Source organism: Pseudophryne corroboree, chromosome 4 (genome assembly GCF_028390025.1).
Source record: "Pseudophryne corroboree isolate aPseCor3 chromosome 4, aPseCor3.hap2, whole genome shotgun sequence".
Taxonomy (NCBI): Eukaryota; Metazoa; Chordata; class Amphibia; order Anura; family Myobatrachidae; genus Pseudophryne; species Pseudophryne corroboree.
The window spans coordinates 883,018,494-883,042,640 of NC_086447.1; the positions used below are offsets into that span (position 1 = coordinate 883,018,494).

Sequence of the window (24,147 nt, forward strand, 5' to 3'; positions counted from 1 at the left end):
ACTGTCTAAACGACATGTAGAATACTTAAGTGTCTTGTAAAGTCACAGCGCTGACTGTCAGGCGGCTTTACAAAGGAGGATTTGCCCATGCAGTCCCAGGAACAGTGTAGCTGAGAGAAATGGCGCCCAAACACTGACAGGGAGTGAGGGAGAGACAGATATGCAGCTCCAGGGTGGGAACATTTACTGTAAATGGCGCCCTGGGGCTGGGGGAGGGGCTCCAGGTCTAAGCCTTATCCCCTCTGCTGGCAAAACCACCTTGTACTGCGGGCTACTTGTAAAAAGGTTTAGAGAGAAAACTTGACCTGCACCCATGCCCTGGTGATCTATTGGGATCGCCTGTATGCCACAGTGTCAACACCAGCGCGCGCGGCCCGCCTCCCACCGACCGCACCAGATCATGATACAGCACGGGTCCCGCGAGCGGGACCCACTCACCACCTCCCGAAGCGCGGCCACGCGATCCCGGAGAGCCCCAGCCGTGTGTGCCTGACAGGAAGAAAACCGGAGCCTCCCGCTGTAGTTACCCGGCAACCAGGGCTCGGGAGTGTACAGCCGCAGCGCCGCTGGGGAGAGATCTACACACTGCTGCAGCCCTTGAAGTCTTCTTGAAAAGCTTCTTTAGGGCTGCTCTGTTAAGTGCCTGCTATTTGCGGCACCAACTACAAAACTGAGCTCCTGTGCAGGGAGGCGGGGTTATAGAGGAGGCGGCGCTATGCATCTTGGGAACAGTCAAAGCTTTTGAGCCTGTTGGTGCCTCGGATCAAGATCCTACTCTACACCCCAATGTCTATCCTTGTGGAGCCCAGTGTACCCCGCAGCAGAAAAATGATCGCACGGGCGATTGCAAGGTGATTGTCAGGAAGAGGCCGTTTGTGGGTAGCAACTGACCATTTAAAAGGAGCAGAGCCGTAACTACGTATGTGCCAGGTGTGCTTGGCACACAGCGCAGTCACCCTGAGGGCGCAACTGCCAGCATTCCATGTCAGCGACTTGTAATGAGTCAAATTGACTCATTACAAGCCGCCCGTGCTGTGTATGCCGGAGGAGGAGAAGAGAGGAGCAGCGCCGGAGGCAGGGGAGGAGGAGGAGGGAGGGGGACTGGAGCTGCAGCAGCACTATGTAATTGGTAGCGGCGCCGCTGTAGCTGTCCCTCTCCTTCCGCATTGGCTGGCCGACGCTACTGTGAATTGATAAACAGTAATGAGCGCTTAGAAAAGTTATGTGGCACCTGTAAAAAAGTTTTTTTTATTAGCATATGTTTACAGCTACTGTGAATGCTGGGATGTGCTTCCCTTATCCCAGCATTCACAGCGGCGACGGCCAGCCAATGCGGAATGAGAGGGACAGCTGCATGCGGCGCCGCCAGCAATTACACTGCTCTGCTGCAGCTCCCGAATCCCCCTCCCTCCTCCTTCTCTCCTGCCTCTGGAGCTGCCAGCACCACGGAGCCTGACTGCATGAGCCAGCGGAGAGATGGTAAGTATCAACTAATCTGTCTGTCTGTCTGTCTGTCTGTCTGTCTGTCTATCTATCTATCTATCTATCTATCTATCCTGCCGTAATGTGTAAAAAGGGGATGCTGTCTGCCATAATGTGTTAAAAAGGGGATGCTGTCTGCCGTACTGTGTAAAAAGTAGTGATGAGCACCGGAAATTTTTCGGGTTTTGTGTTTTGGTTTTGGGTTCGGTTCCGCGGCCGTGTTTTGGGTTCGAACGCGTTTTGGCAAAACCTCACCGAATTTTTTTTGTCGGATTCGGGTGTGTTTTGGATTCGGGTGTTTTTTTCAAAAAACCCTAAAAAACAGCTTAAATCATAGAATTTGGGGGTCATTTTGATCCCAAAGTATTATTAACCTCAATAACCATAATTTCCACTCATTTTCAGTCTATTCTGAACACCTCACAATATTATTTTTAGTCCTAAAATTTGCACCGAGGTCGCTGGATGGCTAAGCTAAGCGACCCAAGTGGCCGACACAAACACCTGGCCCATCTAGGAGTGGCGCTGCAGTGTCACGCAGGATGGCCCTTCCAAAAAACACTCCCCAAACAGCACATGACGCAAAGAAAAAAAGAGGCGCAATGAGGTAGCTGTGTGAGTAAGCTAAGCGACCCTAGTGGCCGACACAAACACCTGGCCCATCTAGGAGTGGCACTGCAGTGTCACGCAGGATGGCCCTTCCAAAAAACATTCCCCAAACAGCACATGACGCAAAGAAAAAAAGAGGCGCAATGAGGTAGCTGTGTGAGTAAGCTAAGCGACCCTAGTGGCCGACACAAACACCTGGCCCATCTAGGAGTGGCACTGCAGTGTCACGCAGGATGGCCCTTCCAAAAAACACCCCCCAAACAGCACATGACGCAAAGAAAAATGAAGGAAAAAAGAGGTGCAAGATGGAATTGTCCTTGGGCCCTCCCACCCACCCTTATGTTGTATAAACAGGACATGCACACTTTAACCAACAAATCATTTCAGTGACAGGGTCTGCCACACGACTGTGACTGAAATGACGGGTTGGTTTGGACCCCCACAAAAAAAGAAGCAATTAATCTCTCCTTGCATAAACTGGCTCTACAGAGGCAAGATGTCCACCTCATCATCATCCTCCGATATATCACCGTGTACATCCTCCTCGTCACAGATTATCAATTCGTCCCCACTGGAATCCACCATCTCAGCTCCCTGTGTACTACTTTGTGGAGGCAATTGCTGCTGGTCAATGTCTCCACGGAGGAATTGATTATAATTCATTTTAATGAACATCATCTTCTCCACATTTTCTGGATGTAACCTCGTACGCCGATTGCTGACAAGGTGAGCGGCGGCACTAAACACTCTTTCGGAGTACACACTTGTGGGAGGGCAACTTAGGTAGAATAAAGCCAGTTTGTGCAAGGGCCTCCAAATTGCCTCTTTTTCCTGCCAGTATAAGTACGGACTGTCTGACGTGCCTACTTGGATGCGGTCACTCATATAATCCTCCACCATTCTTTCAATGGGGAGAGAATCATATGCAGTGACAGTAGACGACATGTCCGTAATCGTTGTCAGGTCCTTCAGTCCGGACCAGATGTCAGCATCAGCAGTCGCTCCAGACTGCCCTGCATCACCGCCAGCGGGTGGGCTCGGAATTCTGAGCCTTTTCCTCGCACCCCCAGTTGCGGGAGAATGTGAAGGAGGAGATGTTGACTGGTCGCGTTCCGCTTGACTTGACAATATTGTCACCAGCAGTTCTTTGAACCCCAGCAGACTTGTGTCTGCCGGAAAGAGAGATCCAAGGTAGGTTTTAAATCTAGGATCGAGCACGGTGGCCAAAATGTAGTGCTCTGATTTCAACAGATTGACCACCCGTGAATCCTTGTTAAGCGAATTAAGGGCTCCATCCACAAGTCCCACATGCCTAGCGGAATCGCTCTGTGTTAGCTCCTCCTTCAATGTCTCCAGCTTCTTCTGCAAAAGCCTGATGAGGGGAATGACCTGACTCAGGCTGGCAGTGTCTGAACTGACTTCACGTGTGGCAAGTTCAAAAGGTTGCAGAACCTTGCACAACGTTGAAATCATTCTCCACTGCGCTTGAGACAGGTGCATTCCACCTCCTATATCGTGCTCAGTTGTATAGGCTTGAATGGCCTTTTGCTGCTCCTCCAACCTCTGAAGCATATAGAGGGTTGAATTCCACCTCGTTACCACTTCTTGCTTCAGATGATGGCAGGGCAGGTTCAGGCGTTTTTGGTGTTGCTCCAGTCTTCTGTACGTGGTGCCTGTACGCCGAAAGTGTCCCGCAATTCTTCTGGCCACCGACAGCATCTCTTGCACGCCCCTCTCGTTTTTTAAATAATTCTGCACCACCAAATTCAAGGTATGTGCAAAACATGGGACGTGCTGGAATTTGCCCATATTTAATGCACACACAATATTGCTGGCGTTGTCCGATGCCACAAATCCACAGGAGAGTCCAATTGGGGTAAGCCATTCTGAGATGATCTTCCTCAGTTGCCGTAAGAGGTTTTTAGCTGTGTGCGTATTCTGGAAAGCGGTGATACAAAGCGTAGCCTGCCTAGGAAAGAGTTGGCGTTTGCGAGATGCTGCTACTGGTGCCGCCGCTGCTGTTCTTGCGGCGGGAGTCCATACATCTACCCAGTGGGCTGTCACAGTCATATAGTCCTGAGCCTTCCCTGCTCCACTTGTCCACATGTCCGTGGTTAAGTGGACATTGGGTACAACTGCATTTTTTAGGACACTGGTGAGTCTTTTTCTGAGGTCTGTGTACATTTTCGGTATCGCCTGCCTAGAGAAATGGAACCTAGATGGTATTTGGAACCGGGGACACAGTACCTCCAACAAGTCTCTAGTTGCCTCTGCAGTAATGATGGATACCGGAACCACGTTTCTCACCGCCCAGGATGCCAAGGCCTCAGTTATCCGCTTTGCAGCAGGATGACTGCTGTGATATTTCATCTTCCTCGCAAAGGACTGTTGGACAGTCAATTGCTTGGTGGAAGTAGTAAAAGTGGTCTTACGAGTACGACTTCCCCTCTGGGATGACCATCGACTCCCAGCAGCAACAACAGCAGCGCCAGCAGCAGTAGGCGTTACACGCAAGGATGCATCGGAGGAATCCCAGGCAGGAGAGGACTCGTCAGAATTGCCAGTGACATGGCCTGCAGGACTATTGGCATTCCTGGGGAAGGAGGAAATTGACACTGAGGGAGTTGGTGGGGTGGTTTGCGTGAGCTTGGTTACAAGAGGAAGGGATTTACTGGTCAGTGGACTGCTACCGCTGTCGCCCAAAGTTTTTGAACTTGTCACTGACTTATGATGAATGCGCTGCAGGTGACGTATAAGGGAGGATGTTCCGAGGTGGTTAACGTCCTTACCCCTACTTATTACAGCTTGACAAAGGCAACACACGGCTTGACAAATGTTGTCCGCATTTCTGTTGAAATACTTCCACACCGAAGAGCTGATTTTTTTGGTATTTTCACCAGGCATGTCAATGGCCCTATTCCTCCCACGGACAACAGGTGTCTCCCCGGGTGCCTGACTTAAACAAACCACCTCACCATCAGAATCCTCCTGGTCAATTTCCTCCCCAGCAACACCCATATCCTCCTCATCCTGGTGTACTTCAACACTGACATCTTCAATCTGACTATCAGGAACTGGACTGCGGGTGCTCCTTCCAGCACTTGCAGGGGGCGTGCAAATGGTGGAAGGCGCATGCTCTTCACGTCCAGTGTTGGGAAGGTCAGGCATCGCAAACGACACAATTGGACTCTCCTTGTGGATTTGTGATTTCGAAGAACGCACAGTTCTTTGCTGTGCTTTTGCCAGCTTGAGTCTTTTCATTTTTCTAGCGAGAGGCTGAGTGCTTCCATCCTCATGTGAAGCTGAACCACTAGCCATGAACATAGGCCAAAGCCTCAGCCGTTCCTTGCCACTCCGTGTGGTAAATGGCATATTGGCAAGTTTACGCTTCTCCTCCGACAATTTTATTTTAGATTTTTGAGTCCTTTTTTTACTGATATTTGGTCTTTTGGATTTTACATGCTCTGTACTATGACATTGGGCATCGGCCTTGGCAGACGACGTTGCTGGCATTTCATCGTCTCGGCCATGACTAGTGGCAGCAGCTTCAGCACGAGGTGGAAGTCGATCTTGATCTTTCCCTATTTTTGGAACCTCAACATTTTTGTTCTCCATATTTTAATAGGCACAACTAAAAGGCACCTCAGGTAAACAATGGAGATGGATGGATACTAGTATACTTATGGATTGACGAGCGACTGCCGACACAGAGGTAGCTACAGCCGTGGACTACCGTACTGCGTCTGCTGCTAATATAGACTGGATGATAATGATATAAAAAATATATATATATATATCACTACTGCAGCAGGACAGGTATATATTATATAATGACGGACCTGCTGGACACTGTCAGCTCAGCACTGCAGACTCCTAAAGTAAGCTACTAGTAGTATCAAGAAGATAGAAAAAAAAAAACACCACAGGTAGGTGGTATACAATTATGGATGGACTAGCGACTGCCGACACAGAGGTAGCTACAGCCGTGGACTACCGTACTGCGTCTGCTGCTAATATAGACTGGATGATAATGATATAAAAAATATATATATATATATATCACTACTGCAGCAGGACAGGTATATATTATATAATGACGGACCTGCTGGACACGGTCAGCTCAGCACTGCAGACTCCTAAAGTAAGCTACTAGTAGTATCAAGAAGATAGAAAGAAAAAAAACACCACAGGTAGGTGGTATACAATTATGGATGGACTAGCGTCTGCCGACACAGAGGTAGCTACAGCCGTGGACTACCGTACTGCGTCTGCTGCTAATATAGACTGGATGATAATGATATAAAAAATATATATATATATATCACTACTGCAGCCGGACAGGTATATATTATATAATGACGGACCTGCTGGACACTGTCAGCTCAGCACTGCAGTGCAGACTCCTAAAGTAAGCTACTAGTATCAAGAAGATAGAAAAAAAAAAAAAACACAGGTAGGTGGTATACAATTATGGATGGATGAGCGACTGCCGACACAGAGGTAGCTACAGCCGTGGACTACCGTACTGCGTCTGCTGCTAATATAGACTGGATGATAATGATATAAAAAATATATATATATATCACTACTGCAGCAGGACAGGTATATATTATATAATGACGGACCTGCTGGACACTGTCAGCTCAGCACTGCAGACTCCTAAAGTAAGCTACTAGTAGTATCAAGAAGATAGAAAAAAAAAAAACACCACAGGTAGGTGGTATACAATTATGGATGGACTAGCGACTGCCGACACAGAGGTAGCTACAGCCGTGGACTACCGTACTGCGTCTGCTGCTAATATAGACTGGATGATAATGATATAAAAAAAAAATATATATATCACTACTGCAGCAGGACAGGTATATATTATATATTGACGGACCTGCTGGACACTGTCAGCTCAGCACTGCAGACTCCTAAAGTAAGCTACTAGTAGTATCAAGAAGATAGAAAAAAAAAAACACCACAGGTAGGTGGTATACAATTATGGATGGACTAGCGACTGCCGACACAGAGGTAGCTACAGTCGTGGACTACCGTACTGCGTCTGCTGCTAATATAGACTGGATGATAATGATATAAAAATATATATATATATCACTACTGCAGCAGGACAGGTATATATTATATAATGACGGACCAGCTGGACACTGTCAGCTCAGCACTGCAGACTCCTAAAGTAAGCTACTAGTAGTATCAAGAAGATAGAAAAAAAAAAACACCACAGGTAGGTGGTATACAATTATGGATGGACTAGCGACTGCCGACACAGAGGTAGCTACAGCCGTGGACTACCGTACTGCGTCTGCTGCTAATATAGACTGGATGATAATGATATAAAAAATATATATATATCACTACTGCAGCCGGACAGGTATATATTATATACGTATATACTGGACACTGTCAGCAGAATGCGTTTATAGAATAAAAACACCACACGACGATCACAATATACTGGTGGTCAGTGGTCACTGGTCAGTCACACTGGCACTGGCAGTGGCACTCTGGCAGCAAAAGTGTGCACTGTTAAAATATGTACTCCTGCTATAACTGCTCCCCAGTCTCCCCCACAATTAAGCTGTGTGAGCAGTGAACACTCAGCACAGTCAGATATACAGTATTACATAGATAATGCAGCACACTGAGGGCACACTGAGGCTGAGCACAGATATGGTATGTGACTGTGTCACACTGTGTATCGTTTTTTTTCAGGCAGAGAACGGATTAATTAAACTGGTGGTCACTGGTCACACTATCAGCAAGTAGTACTCCGTCCTAATATGCTCCCCAAAATTAGTAAATCAAGTGTCTCTAGACTCTCTACTCTACTCTAAACGGAGAGGACGCCAGCCACGTCCTCTCCCTATGAATCTCAATGCACGTGTGAAAATGGCGGCGACGCGCGGCTCCTTATATAGAATCCGAGTCTCGCGATAGAATACGAGCCTCGCGAGAATCCGACAGCGGAATGATGACATTCGGGCGCGCTCGGGTTAGCCGAGCAAGGCGGGAAGATCCGAGTCTGCCTCGGACCCGTGTAAAAAGCGTGAAGTTCGGGGGGGTTCGGTTTCCGAGAAACCGAACCCGCTCATCTCTAGTAAAAAGGGGACGCTGTCTTCAGTAATGTGTAAAAAGGGGGACTGGCTGCCGTAATGTGTAAAAGGGGCTCTACCAGGTGTAGTGGCGCTATTGCACAGAGCATGAGAGAGAGAGGGAGAGACAGTTGCAGAGGGAGAGAGAGACAGTATAAGAGAGGTAGTCATACAGCTACCTCATTGCACCTCTCTTTCTTCTTTGCATGATGCGCTGTTTGGGGCCTAGTTTTTTTAAGTGCCATCCTGTCTGCCACTGCAGTGCCACTCCTAGATGGGCCAGGTGTTTGTGCCGCACACTTGTGTCGCTTAGCTTAGTCATACAGCAACCTCGGTGCAACCTTTTGGCCTAAAAACAATATTGTGAGGTGTGAGGTTTTTCAAAATATACTGGAAATGAGTGGAAATGAATGTTATTGCGGTTAATAATACTGTAGGATCAAAATTACCCCCAAATTCTGTGATTTTAGCCGTTTTTATCTTTTTTTCAAAAATCATCCAGATCCAAAACCAAAACACGAAAGGGTGGTTTTGGAAAAACCAATCCAAAACCAAAACACGAGTGGGGAATTAGAACCAAAACACAAAACATGAAAAGTGCCCACCGCACATCTCTACTAAAAATAATATTGTGAGGTGTGAGGTGTTCATAATAGACTGGAAATGAGTGGAAATGAATGTTATTGAGGTTAGTAGTAGCATAGGAACAAAAAAAAACCAAAACATATTCTGTGATTTTAGCTGGTTTTATGCTTTTTTCCCAAAAATACAGAATCCAAAACCAAAACCCGCAAGGGTGGTTTCTGCAAAACCAATCCAGATCCAAAACACGAAGAAAGATCCAAAACCAAAACACAAAAAGTGGCCGGTGCACACCCCTACCCTAAATTCCACTTTCTCATAGTGTCACCACCTGCCTCGGGCTTGGTGTTTGTAGGCCCTCCGTTATTTTACTGTGCACAAATAATAATCAGCATATAAAATGTATAAATGTAAAATGTGCAGGGAAAACAACTTCAGTAGCTACTAATATTCCACAATGAGGAAAATTCGGAATTAAATATTCTCCATTGACTTTCGTGTCAGTGCTTCGCTGTATTTTTCTTTCACCCGACACAGCAACAACAGCTTCTGTACACATGGAAATGTCTAATTGCACATGTGAATAGTTTATCACAAGCTCCTCACAGTTTCTGGAGTGAAGAGATCATTGCTGTTACTGGTTTCTATGTGACAGTGTCTGAGGCTCGGGAGCTGTCACAGAATACAGATTAACGCTGAATAAAGTAAATAATTATTAAACAGGATTAACACTGGAGCCGTGGAACATATAAAATGTGACATTCCAAATCCGGGTTCTCTGCTGGTTGGAGATCCAATGTGCGACACGCAGGAGCTGACAGACACTATTAAGTCATCCTGACGTCCCTCTAATTATTATTTTATAGACTTGTGCATTTGCCAAGTTGCTTATTTTTCGGATATCTGTCCTCATTATTTAGAGAACGCTTTCCCTAATGTACGAAGCATACATACGCCCACCAGCCTAATTTACTGAAATCTTCCAAATTGGTTTGGCAAACAGCTACAAAGTGTCAGTCTCACTAATTTTAGAATGTACAGTAACCAATGAAATGGCTGAGATTAAGCTAAAGTTTTGCTGTTGCAGTGGAAATATAAAAAATCTAATTGCACTAACTTTCTTATTAGTGAAGAGTTTTAATGAAGTAAGACAAGCAGTAGAAGCTGTTTAACAGGGATGCGGTTAAGTAACCGGCAGCTGGGATCCCGCAGTTGGATAATCCCGACTGGTTCAGGAGACATACGCCGGAATCCCAATCGTAAGAATAAGGAGTAGGTTTGGGGGGGATTAGGTTTAGGTAACACCGGTGGGGGGGGGGGGGGGGGGGGGGAGGTTGAAATCGGTGTTAGGGATAGATTAGGGTTAGGTTGCAGGGAGGGGGAGGTTAGGTTTAGGCACTAAAGTGGGAGGGTTAGGCTGTGGGGAAGAGGAGGGTTAAGGTTATGCATCACCAGGGGAAGGTTAGGGATAGGCACTAAGGGGGGGGGGGGGGGGGTTAGGGTTAGGCTGCGGGAATTGAGGCTTAGGGGGTAGGGGAGAGGGGAAAGCATACTTACCTTGCCCCTGTCGGGATTTTATAAATCGGGATGCCAGCGTCAGTATTATGACCGTCAGCATCCCATCCGCCGGTCACACATACCGAACGCGTTTTACAAAAAAAAAGAGAGTCTGCCGTGTACTGCACTCAAGGGAAAGGGAGCAAATGCCCCTGATTACTGAGTCCCCACTGGGTTGAAACACTATGCAGTGGTAGGCTGGCAGCAACTCAGCAAGGGGCACTGCATAGTAGGAAGATAACACTGGACCTTGTAGGCAGGTAAGTGATGTTAAGTACCGGCGTGATAAATAAAATATGCGATCGGAAACATTTTTAAATGAAGCCCTATATATTACATATACAGTATAATTCCCACAGTACATTGGACATCTGGACAGTATCAAAACATTGGTGACGAGATTCAGCACTCGCAAAGTGGACAGCGACTGGCGAAGACTTGCCCACTCTCCAGATGGAACACACATGTAATCCCGGCAGGCGAGATACTTGTTGTCAGTATCCCGACAGCGGCATCCCGCCCGCCAGAATGCCGGTAGCAGGGCGAGCGCTACAAGTCTCCTTGCTGGCTTGCTGCACTCGCCACCCTGTGGGCTCGGTGGCTGCCACAGGCTCTGGTCCCACTCTATAGGCATGGTGGACACCCACGAGTGGGAATAGCCCATGTGAGCTGGTATTCCTTAATGTGCACATTAAGTGTGCCTTACTCTCAGGTGCCACCCACAGCAGGGCTGGATTAAGGCTAGTGGGGGCCCTGGGCAACGGAGGAAGCCACCTCCGATTCAAACCAGAGGGTGTGGGGGCCCCTGGACAGCCGCCCCTGTCGCCCCTCCCTTAATCCGGCTCTGATCCACAGTATGCCCTCTGCCAACACACACACACTCATCATTACATTGTGTGGGTACAATGAGCAGGATGCACTTTAGTTAATTTATTTCTATGAGGATACTTTTTGACAAGATCAGAGAAGTGTAGCTTTCGGCATCTTGCATGAGTGGGCTAACTTGATCTTCAGGGCATAACTCTGATACATTCAATGGGTCAGCCTTGCTGGAGATGGATCTTCCAATCCCTTCCCGTAGAGTTGTAGGAAATCGCATTGCACATGTACATTGGATAGCTGCTCGTGCAGTAGTGCAGCCAAGTCCCAACCCTGGCAGCAAAGTGACTACTGCTTCCTACTGATCAGTGCGACTGTGTCCTGGTGATTTACAATGTTACATTCGCCCGGAGAAAAACTAAATTGAATTATTGACACCAAGGGTCAAATTTACCAATGTGGGATGGTGATGGTGCTCATAGCAACCAATCAGATTCTACTTAACATTAATCTAGCTGCTTCTAGAAGATAAGATCGGTTGCTACGGGCAACATCACCAGTTCTAAAAAAAACTCCCACACCTTAGTAAATTTACCCCAATATGCGCGATAAGGATTCTTCGTTTTCAGGGGCTGATCATAGTTTATAAAGAATCAGCCCTTATTTTACAATAATAACAATGCTTCCTTTAATAGTAGAATTCCAATCACTAATACAATAGCACTTATATAATGCTGCAGCGGAAACTCCATATTTAATGGTTTAATACTTGTGCTGTACACTATCTATCCTGTGTCCAAGCTTTGCCCTGCATGCAGAAGACATTCTGTATTCAGAGGGACTGAGGGCTCTGTCTGGCTCCTATATTCCCTTTATCTCAGTGTCTGTCCCTGATCTCTGCTCTATACAGTGATATAAAGGGGCCGGGACCCCAGAGCTTACTGCCACATTTTCATTACATTGTGTGCGGATAGAACACAAAGCAAGATAACAATCTTTTCTCTGTAATGTTCTGTAGTGCGGCCAGATAGTATTCAGGTTCTGACCTCCCCACCGGCCTCACTCATCTGATTTGTTGGGATGTTTAATACAACAATTGTGGTTTACTACAGCTGGAAAAGCAGAGCCTGCAAACCTGTCCAGTCCATTTTATACAGTATTAGTGGTAATACACATCAGCATTGGGAACAGAGGTTGAGAAGACTGACTGGGACCTGTAGTTCCACACAGTAGCGTATCTTGCCACGGGCAAGCAGGACTTTTGCCCGGGGCGCCGCCTTCCGGAGGGCCCCGCACCATGGCAAGATCTGCTACTGTGCCCCCCGCTGTGTCCCCCGCTGTGAAGGGTACTAGACGCTATGCGTCTAGTTTACCTTCGTGGAGAGGACCTTTGCTGTGCAGTGCGCTGACGTCATCGCGCACCGCACAGCATTGTGGGACTGACACAGACGCTAGGGGTCATATTTGACCTCTAGTGTCTGTGTATGCTGTGCTATGGGAGAGACGTCATTACGTCTCTCCCATAGATCCGAGGAGAGGAGCGGCGCCGGCGCCGATCTGCAGCGGTCGGGAATCAGGAGCGGGGATTGTAAGTATTTTTTTATTTGTGTGTAAGCGGCGCTACTGGTGGCACAAATGGGGGCACAACTCTACAGGGGGCGTAACTGACCACGCCCCCTGTATGAAGCCACGCCCCTATTTTCCACCCGGGGCGCCAAAAGAGCTAGAACCGGCCCTGGTTCCACAACAGCTGGTATGTCTGGTGTGGACTTCTGGAATTAAGGGTGCTGCAATGTGCGGCAGTTTTACGACAGCGTCCAGTCCCAGTCCTGTCTGCTCTCCTGCTATTGCCGGACACCCCCATAAAATGGAAATGACCCTCTGTGTATGGGGGTGGGGAAGGGCAGTTCCTCTCAGTGATTTCCCCGGATGCAGCACTGTCACACATTCTGCTTCTGCTATAATGATATAATGAATGGGGCATCACTGGACTCCGGTAAAAAGATAAAGGTTCAGGATTTCATCTATGATCTAGATAGAATGAGTGAATTGTTAGAGGGGAGTGAGCGCCTGCACTGTCTTCATCTCGCTGTATAACATACTGTAGAAACATAGGAGGTCATTCCAAGTTGATCGCTCGGCTCGCTAGCTATTTTTTGGAGCGCTGCGAACAGATAGTTGCCGCCTATGGGGGAGTGTATGTTTGCTTTGCAAGGGTGTGATTGCTTGTGCAGCCGAGCACTACAAAAAAGTTTTGTGCAGTTTCTGAGTAGCTCAGAATGGACTCAGCCGCTGCGATCACTTCAGCCTGTTCTTTGCCGGAATTGGCGTCAGACACCCGCCCTGCAAACGCTTGGACACGCCTGCATTTTCCCAATACCTCCTAGAAAACGGTCAGTTGCCACCCACAAACGCCTTCTTCCGGGCAATCTTCTTGCGATCGGCTGTGCGAATGGATTCTTCGTTAAATCCATTGCTCAGCAATAATCCGCTTTGTACCCGTACGACGCACCTGCGCATTGTGGTGCATACACATGCTCAGTTCTGACCTGATCGCAGCGCAGCAAAAAATCCTAGCGCGCGATCAGGTCGGAATGACCCCCATAGAATGTTACAGCAAATAAGAACCACTTGGCCTAGTCTAGTCTGCCCAGTGCCCATGTACATACACACACTTACAGTACAACAAGAGTTCATTTCAGTTGGGAGCCAATTAACCTACCAGTATATTTTTGAATTGTGAGAGGAAACCGGAGTGCCCAAAGGAAACCCACACAAGTACGGGAAGAATATACAAACTCTACACAATTAGGGCTGTGGTGGGAATTGAACCCCTGATCTCAGGGCTGTGCGGCATTAATGCTATTACACCATCTGTACTGTTTCTCTGTAGCAGTCAGAGGCAGCTGGCTTTGGGGGAATGGTGCCATGTGCCCCCCGGGCCACGCTACTGCCAAGGGTCACGGGCCGGCCGCCACCTTCCACTACACCAGCGGTGGCCAACCCACGGCTCTTGAGCCACATGTGGCTCTCTCTATCTCTGCATGCGGCTCGTAAACTCCCGCGGCGCCTCCCGCTGCCCTAGTCTGCAGTGCCCGGCGCCGACCCGTGAGCCAATCAGAGCTCGCGGATCGGCAGCCAATCTGGAGTCTTAGCTGCTAGTCCACGAACTCTGACTGGCTCACGGACCGACATCTTATTAGAGAGAATCAATGCTACCGGAGAGTGGAGACTGAGGGGCAGGAGAGGCGCACGCTGCGCTCTCTTCCCCTTACAAACAGCAGACTGAGCAGAGCAGCAGCACAGCGGTGAGCAGCACTTGGGGGGGGGGGGGAGGCGCAGTGTGGGGACATGCGTATCTTACACTGGGGACATATCTGGCACTGGGGGGACATGTGTTTCTGGCACTGAGGGCATATCTGGCACTGGGGGGGACATGTATCTGGCACTGGGGGCATATCTGGCACTGGGGAGAGGTGTAGCTGGCAGTGGGGGCATATCTGGCACTGGGGAGACGTGTAGCTGACAGCGGGGGCATATTTGGCACTGGGGGCATATCTGCCACTGGGGGGGGGGCATGTGTATCTGGCACTGGGGGGACGTGTATCTGACACTGGGGGCATATCTGGCACTGGGAACATATCTGGCACTGGGGTGGGGGCATGTGTATCTGTCACTGGGGGGACGTGTATCTGGCACTGGGTGGCATGTGTATCTGGCACTGGGGAGACGTGTAGTTAGCAGTGGGGGCATATCTGGCACTGGGGGCATATTTGGCACTGGGGGGACATGTGTATCTGACACTGTGGGCATATCTGGCACTGGGGAACATATATGTATCTGGCACTGTGGAGGAATATATGTATCTGGCACTGTGGAGGAATATATGTATCTGGCACTGTGGAGGAATAAATGTATCTGGCACTGTGGAGGAATATATGTATCTGGCACTGTGGAGGAATATATGTATCTGGCACTGTGGAGGAATATATGTATCTGGCACTGTGGATGAATATATGTATCTGGCACTGTGGGGGCGTATATGTATCTGGCACTGTGGGGGCTTCGGCGCGCGCATGATATGGCTCTTGCCCTTGACTACAGATCTTTTCTGGCTCTTTGCCACTGACTGGTTGGCCACCCCTGCACTACACAGCTCTGCTGAAGCCGCGGCCCCACTGACAAATTTATAATAAAGTATCTTTGGGATAATTTACACCAGGCCTCATTTTTTTTTTTATTAATAAATATTTTTTAAACAAAAACACCTCCATTTAGGATGGCGCCATTACTTTTGGGCCAGTGCTCTGGACTTGCCCCCCAGGCTAAAAGTTGCCAGCCAGCCCCTGGTAGCAGTGACCCTGGAGGGTTGACGTCACTGTGATTGCATGACTTGGCACAAGTGTCACAGTATTGCAAACGCATACAGTACTCAGCTCCTCAGATGAGACTTGTATTACCTTCATTACCGCTGTTATAGCTATTGCCGGAGACCACTACTGTTACAGCCCATATTTGCCTGACTTGGAGGTCTTGGAGAGGAGACGCTGCATGCTACTTTGGGAGGGGGCTGTCAGTCACTAGGCCCCACCCCTAAAATACAGTGATTTGTGGATCTGCACGGGGAGTGGGTGGGGCTAAATGATGAGAATTTGCATAATTTAGCCCCACCTCTTCACATGGCACCGCAAAACGCAGGTGGAATGCCGGAGACACTGGCGTATTTATAATGGGTGCAGTGTGTGCGGTGCACACGGGGGTCCATGCATGCATTAGCAGTAGGAAAATCACTGGGAAAATGCCCACTGCCCCATTTCCCTGGAGATCTGCACATGCGCTATAGACTCTGGGAAAGCGCTAGGGACACTAGTGCCCAGAGATACAGCAATGCCGGCTAGAGAGTAGGGGGCCCAGATGGAGCCTGCACATGTGCCTCCTCCTCTAGAAACGCCCCTGTTGGGAGAGATGTCCACTCTTCTGTGGGTAGAACGACTGCTTGAAAAACTGGGGCTAGGCAAGAATGTTACCCCTGTTATCACTGTGTGCACCGCTGTTACCAATAAACCTGCAAGCCAGGTTAAGGACATCTGTGTGGACTAACCTCCATTTCACATACCTACTTACAAATCTATTGAAACCATCCAGGTTCTCACAACAGGTTATGGCCCTCATTCCGAGTTGATCGCTCGTTAGCTGCTTTTAGCAGCACTGCACACACTAGGCCGCCGCCCTCTGGGAGTGTATCTTAGCTTAGCAGAATTGCTTACGAAAGGTTAGCAGTTCTGCTATTAAATATTTCCCTGCAGTTTCTGAGTAGCTCCAGACCTACTCCTAGATTGCGATCACTGCAGACTGTTTGGTTCCTGGTTTGACGTCACAAACACGCCCTGCATTCGGCCAGCCACTCCCCCGTTTCCCCAGCCACTCCTGCGTTTTCGTCTGGCACGCCTGCGTTTTTTAGCACACTCCCGGAAAACGCTGAGTTACCACCCAGAAACACCCACTTCCTGTCAATCACTCACCGATCAGCAGAGCGACTGAAAAGCGTCGCACAGCCCTGCGTAAAATTGCATCGTTTTGTGTGAAAGTACTTAGCGCCCATACGCATGCGCAGAATTGCCGGTTTTTAGCCTGATCGCAATTCTGCTAAAAATGGCAGCGAGCGAACAACTCGGAATGACCCCCTATATCAATGTGAATTAAGATGTACTCTGAATAAAACGTGTAGCACCACCACTAAATGTTGGAGTTCTGCAGGTATCCGCAAAATTGAAGTCACTTAAAATCGATCAACCATTAAGCAGATTAGAATGCAGCCTAGATCTCCCGGATGGGATGCGGTCAATTTACCTGCAATCAAAATCCCGACGGTCAAAATACCGACAACCATTAACCAACTTTTAAAATACCAACAAGGTCAAAATACCAACATTTAAAATGTCGACAGGTCAAAAAGTCGACACAAGATTTTCATTGAAACTGACTTGTGCATACTTTACCACCCCAGTGGACCTGGATGGGGAATATAATAGTGTGCTATGCAAGGGGACGCAGTACACTTATACGGTGTCCATATCAACCTATGTCGACATACATACAAAAAACTGAAAACTTTGTATCAACTTTTTGACCTGTCGACATTTTAAATGTCGGTATTTTGACCTTGCCGGTATTTTGGCCTTGTCAGTATTGTGACCGTCGGCTAATTGTTGTCGATATTTTGATCGTCTGGATTTTGATTGTAGGTATTTCATGCTAAACCCTCTAAGCCTTGGATGTAGATAAAGTGGTGGGAAATAAAGTACCAGCCAATCAGTTCCTAATTGCCATGTCACAGGCTGTGTTTGAAAAATTACAATTAGGAGCTGATTGGCTGGTACTTTATCTCCGTCCACTTTATCTCCATCCAAGGCTTAATAAATAGACCCCTTAGTTCATACCATGTTGGCAGTGGCCGGACAGCTTAATTAAAGAGGGTTCCCAAGGTAAAGTACGGTAGACAAGCCTCAAAATGACCATGTAATTTACTGCTAAAGCCTTAGGGGGAGATGTATTAAGCAGTGAACAGAGTGGAGAAGTGATCCATTGGAGAAGATGCCCATGGCATCCAATCAGCTGCTCTGAATAATTTTATAGTATGCAAATTATAAATATTATGTCAATGCTGATTGGTTTAATCAATCTCATCATCAACACATTACAAACTGTGATTCCAATGCCCTAATGCATAATTGTGATTCTAATTAATGTGTTCATCTGTGATTCCAATGATATTCTGCCATTCTTTTGTGATTGAAATGATTTGTCTCTTGCATATTGAATGCTCCTTTGCAGTGTGAAGTACAGCCAATTGGCTTCTATTTGTTCGTCTATTATGCCCAGTTCTTCTTTTTGGGATTCTTCAAATTGAATGCCAATTAACCAATCACCATCTTCAATCCAGAGTTCATTGCAGCTCAATAAAAAGACATCCTGTTGGAATTGCTGACTCACTCCTGTTTCATATTAATCTATCCTACTTCTCTGAATCCGAATACAGAACAAGGTATAGGGAGAAGCATTTCAGGGGAAAGGTCTGTCACATAGCCACCCAACACCTGTGATACCTCTCTTAACCACTTAGACATACCCACCAACCATAGATGCCAATTCTGTGGGTGCTCCCGGGCCTGAACACCCACAGAAAATGATGAGCACCCACGGGTGCCCGAGGCGGCACTTTCCCCTGTCCCGACTACTCCCCCTCCTCCCTGTCATAGTACTCCACTTGGAGTACTATGACAGGGAGGAGAGAGAGGGAGCAGGCAGGCAGGGGAGCAGGTGGGAGCTGGTGGGCTGGCTGACTGTGGCTGGCTGTACACACCCCTGACAACAAGCATTACACACCCCTGGCAACTAGCATTATACACTGCTGGCAACTAGCATTACACACTGCTGGCAACTAGTATTAACAATGGCAATGAGTATTACCCCTAGCAATGAGCATGACACCTGTCCCAGAGAATGAAACCCCTGGCAACGTGCATGGATCCCAGAGCATGAAACCCTTGGCAACGATCAAGATACCAAGCCCATGAAACCCCTGGCAATGAGCATGACACCCAGTGCATGAAACCCCTGAAAATGAGCATGACACCCAGCACATGAAACCCAGGTAATTTAAAAGTAATTAGAAGCTTTACTGTAGGACACATTGGGGCAGATGTATTAACCTGGAGAAGACATAAGGAAGTGATAAACCAGTGATATGTGCAAGGTGATAAAGGCACCAGCCAATCAGATCCTAACTGTTAATTTACATATTGGAGCTGATTGGCTGGTGCCTTTATCACCTTGAACATATCACTGGTTTATCACTTCCTTATGCCTTCTCCAGGTTAATACATCTGCCCCAATGTATCATGGGCATTGCGGTGTGTGTCATAATATGGTGCAAGGGGCATTACTGTGTGGGGCTTAATATGGTGGAATTTTTTTTTTTCCCTGTGGTGGCCGGCAGTTGGGGAAGGGTCAAAAACTGGAGTGTAAGGTAGTCTTTTCCTGCGAGGCCACGCCCATTTTTATAGCGATACCACACCCATTTTAGCGAGGTAACGCCCCCTCGCTGGCGGACATCACAGGTTTGAGCACCCACCAGCAAAAACATAAATCAGCACCTCTGCCGCCAACCCTGGGGTGTAACACTAGCATCAGTTTCCGCAGTCATGGGTGCAAATGCTGGTTTCAGCCATGCCCTTGTGCAGTGTGCACTAGTGTGCTCTGGAATATGCAAGCCCTGAGAACCCCATTTTCTGCACCCCTGCATACAGTAGCACTGCCGGTGGTTTCAGGCAATTCACAATCGGCGCACCATCATGTTCTCTACAAGTATATCACCCTTAATCAGGCTCTGCATATGATGCAAAGATATATGGGTATCTCCAGCTAATGGGTCAACTTTGGAACTTTAACAATAATTCCTAGAAACTCTTTTCTGGTGATTAGGTGGCGTCACTGTTTCTGCCCAGTTAGCACCTGCATTTGCCTTAGAACGGCACCCTGTAGCTTGCAGAGCCACGGCAAAAACACCTGGAGTGTCATTAGGGCCTACACCCCTGGTTTTGCCTTATAAATGATTGCTGCTTCTAAAAAACAGACAGACTCGCCATAATTGCGTAGAAGCCTGCATCTGGCACGGTATTACATTTCCCCTGTTTACATTCAATAATCGTGTTCTGTATACTCGGTATAATTATCAGTACTCATGTTCTATACGTGACTTGCAAACAATTTACAGTATATTAAAAGAAAAGTAGTTAAGGCACAAAGTCATGCTGGGATATGTGGTGCCCCTGTTTCTCCTGCGAGTTCCATGTCTAATGCGAATGGATGTGAAGACATGCTACTTCCCAGAGATTGGCAATATTAACAGCGTTGGCTGATTTTACATCAAATGATTTCACAAATTCACCAAGTGTCAAATGATGGCTCTCAGGAAATGAATTACCCAGAAATTCCACACATGGTTCCGTCGGACGCTCATTAGTCTATCTCAGTCGACTTCTTATGTAGTCTGTCATCTGCGATAAAGCAGGAATAAAAATAAAAGGCTTTATTATTGTGAGCGCTCAAGTTATTACCTCAAGTTTCATCACAGTTTCCATTTTTGTTGCCTATAATTATTCATTCTATGTGTTTGTGATGATAATGCGCCATAATTACTGGAGCTGAATTATCTTTTGCAGAGAGTTCAGTTAATAAATACAGTAACTGGATGTGACCCGGATCGCCCGGAAAAATAATGAGGACATGGTGTGGTTCTTGAGCATTTGTGGAACTGCAAGACTCATTTCATGCTTAGACTTGTAGTACCACAGCTGCTGGACAGCCACACATGACCTGTCAATAATGCATACTTGCCTACCTGACCCTCTCCATGAGGGAGAAAATTCTCTGTTCCTGGACTTTCCTGGTAATGTATGATTGCCATCACCTGTGGTGAAACACCTTTCTTATCAATTAACTAGCTCACCACAGGTGATGGCAACAGAGGCAGAACTCTGGGAGGCAACGGAGGCATCCTGCTCTGTAGGGGGGCACCTCTCCTCCCATTCTGTGACACCATTGAATTAAGTTAATTGATAGCTGCCGCTATCTCTTCAGTGGCCGACTTCCTCACTGGTCCCTGCACCTTACAAATCACACCCTATTTATTATACTGTAGATACACATTTTACAATTGTCATATCCAGGATTAGAACCCATGACCTATTACGCTGGAAGCAGCACCTTACTGATGAAGCTTTTTGCTCCTGTATAGGAAATATAAGAATTTTAACTATATGAAGATACTTCTCTGACAATTACACGTAACTTCATATAGTTAGAATTCTCATACTTCCTGTACAGGAGCAAATAACTCCATCAGTAAAGTGTTTGCTGATAGTGTAACAGGTCATGGGTTCTAATCCTGGGTATGACTGCTAAGAAATGTATGGTTTAAAATAAAAGACAATTAAATGTATAAATACAGTATACACACACACACACACACACACACACACACACACACACTTATCTTGATATAGGAAATAGGGGGGCACCAATATTTATCTTGCCTCCGGGCAACTGGGACGAACTTACGCCACTGGATGGCAATCATACATTACCAGGAAAGTCCAGGAACAGAACATTTTCTCCCTCATGGAGAGGGTCAGGTAGGCAAGTATGCAATAATGTAACATTGCAGGAAATGTACTGAGGACTTATAGTGCCGCTGGAAGCAGAACAGGTAATGACTCCTGCACCCATGTAACCAAGTACTGAACACATCACACAGAAACACCCGTGTCCACAGGTACACACAGTTACACATGGTAATGACTCCTGCACACAGGTACATCCCTGTACACAGGTACACGTGGTAATGACCCCTGCACCCAGGTACACACAGTAACACATGATAGTGACCCTTGTGCACAGGTACACATGATAGTGACCCCTGTGCACAGGTACACATGATAGTGACCCTTGTGCACAGATATACATGATAGTGACCCCTGTGCACAGGTACACATGATAGTGACCCCTGTGCACAGCATACTTGCCTACCTGACCCTCTCCATGAGGGAGAAAATGCTCTGTTCCTGGACTTTCCTGGTAATGTATGATTGCCATCACCTGTGGTGAAACACCTTTCTTATCAATTAACTAGCTCACCACAGGTGATGGCAATCATACATTACCAGGAAAGTCCAGGAACAGAGCATTTTCTCCCTCATGGAGAGGGTCAGGTAGGCAAGTATGGTGCACAGGTACACACAGATTGCCATTTTGGCACAAACATCCATGTTTTCTTTGATGATAAAGCGCTGTCCACTGATTCTTTCTGTGTGTGCATTGCTTTGTATTATTGTGTGCAGCATATATCACATTAAACCAATAGTGACTTTCCCATAAGTGAGAACCAGAGTATAGGGCCTAATTCTCACCCCTATACAGTACACATGTGTTTCTTAACTCCAGTCCCTAGAGCTCCAAGTCGTTGCACAGGTGTAATCATTACTGGCTGACACATTTTAAACGATCCACGAGTGCCGCTAATTATTCAATTTTGTGATACTGAGGACAGCTGTAAAATATGCACTTTTAGGGGTCCCCGAGTACTGGAGATGGGAAATTAAGTAACATACTGTAGCTATTTATTAAGCCTCTAATGCATATGTGAAAATATACCACAGTCTCCATACAATGTGCTATGCTTGACTGTGGGAACTAAAGTCTGCTCCTACCCAGTGATGCAGATAGGTGGTAGGGACGGGTGGTGGGGCATGTGCCACGGGTGACAGAGGAGAAGTGGGAGGAAAAAAAATAGCACCAGAGGGGGGAGCAAGAGTTCCAGCTACAAGGAAAGCGCTAAACAGGGGGACAGAAGAGCGTTTCAACAGGTAAATTAGGGCATATGGGAAAGGTGGTGTGGATTATGGTAGGTAGTACTAATGCCCATACACTTGTGCGATGCCCCGCGACGCGACATCGCGGGGCGGCAGTTCAGATGTGATGAAATTGCACCTGAACTGCCAAAGTGATTACCATGCGATCATGCAATAGATTTAAAAACACATGCAATCGCACTGCGATTCAATAAATATTAAGTGCAGCACATACTATATTGAGACGCAAGATTCGACCAGCGTGCTCGCGGATCGCGTCAAAAGGTACCTAAAATGTGCATACAATCCTTCGATTTCTCACACAGATGCGGTTGAAATCGAAGGTTAGAACCGATTATCTCACAAGTGTATGGGCACCATTAGGATAAGGGGGTTACTGCTTTAATGAGGTTAATAAAGATGGAGATTTTTTTATGAGATTGGGGATGGGATGTATCAGTTCAAAAAAATGTATTGTTTTGCGTAAGATTGCATAATATACATGACAGCATGCTAACCCCCAAATATGACAGAGGCGCAGGAGCTGGGGAGGAGAAGCGCTTACCTCCGATATCCACGGAGACTTGTCCTTTAAAAGGTTCTGTGTTGCAGCGTGCTATACCATGTGCTGCCCTAGCCGGCTCTTCACAGATGTATTACTGGGAGGAGGCGGAGATGTCCCAGCAAGCTCAACATGGCCACGCCTCCTCCCAGTAGAGCATCTGTGAAGAGGTGGCTAGGACAGCGCATGGTATAGCACGCTGCGGCAGCACACTTTTTAAATGGCAAGTCACCATGGGTATCGGCAGGGCTGGATTAAGGGCCACGTGGGCCTGGAGCTGAAAATGTTCAAAGGCCTATACTGAGAAGGAGAGGAGCTGTGACCAGTGCACTGTGAGTGTGGCGCCGAGATTTAAAAAAAGTTTGGGAACCACTGCCCTACACTATTAGATCTCTGTCACCGAATACATATAAATTGAATAACTTTGTGAGAAAATACATTTTCAATACTTATGATTTATGGCTGATGATGGGCCTATTTTTATTTGAAGGCCTGGAGCTGCAGCTCCATCCGCCCAATTGTTAATCTGGCCCTGGGTATCGGAGGTAAGTGCTACCCCAATATGTAATTTTTTCTGCGCCCCCGTCAACCTCAAAACATTCTTGCGCACCTGATGGCACTTCCTATCACAGTAGTGTTAGACATTAGGTATTCTAACTGGTATAAAGCTCACAGCACATTGGCTTTTAAAGCATACTTGCCTACCTGACCCTCTCCATGAGGGAGAAAATGCTCTGTTCCTGGACTTTCCTGGTAATGTAGGATTGCCATCACCTGTGGTGAGCTAGGTAATTGATAAGAAAGGTGTTTCACCACAGGTGATGGCAATCATACATTACCAGGAAAGTCCAGGAACAGAGCATTTTCTCCCTCATGGAGAGGGTCAGGTAGGCAAGTATGTTTTAAAGGTGAGACTGTCAGTAAACCCCATTATTTATTATAGTGAGTGCAGCGCCTCTGTGATAGATATATATATATATATATATATATATATATATATAGTAACTAATAGTTTGGGCTGTGGCGC

At 47.1% G+C, this 24,147-nt stretch overlaps 1 long non-coding RNA gene across 2 annotated transcripts in view; it reads right to left on the reverse strand.

Moving 5' to 3' along the window:
* The window catches only part of LOC134911855 (uncharacterized), a 93,464-nt gene extending 70,281 nt beyond the window's left edge, over positions 1 to 23,183 (reverse strand). The window contains exons 1-2 of one of the 2 annotated variants that reach the window (XR_010176902.1): positions 23,124 to 23,183; positions 20,134 to 20,206 (exon numbers count right to left, since the gene is read on the reverse strand). This is a non-coding gene — a long non-coding RNA (uncharacterized LOC134911855). Of the gene's footprint in view, positions 1 to 20,133; positions 20,207 to 22,117; positions 22,172 to 23,123 lie in introns of those variants that run through there. The other variant, XR_010176903.1, reaches the window with a different exon arrangement.
* Between the last annotated feature and the right edge of the window lie 964 nt (positions 23,184 to 24,147).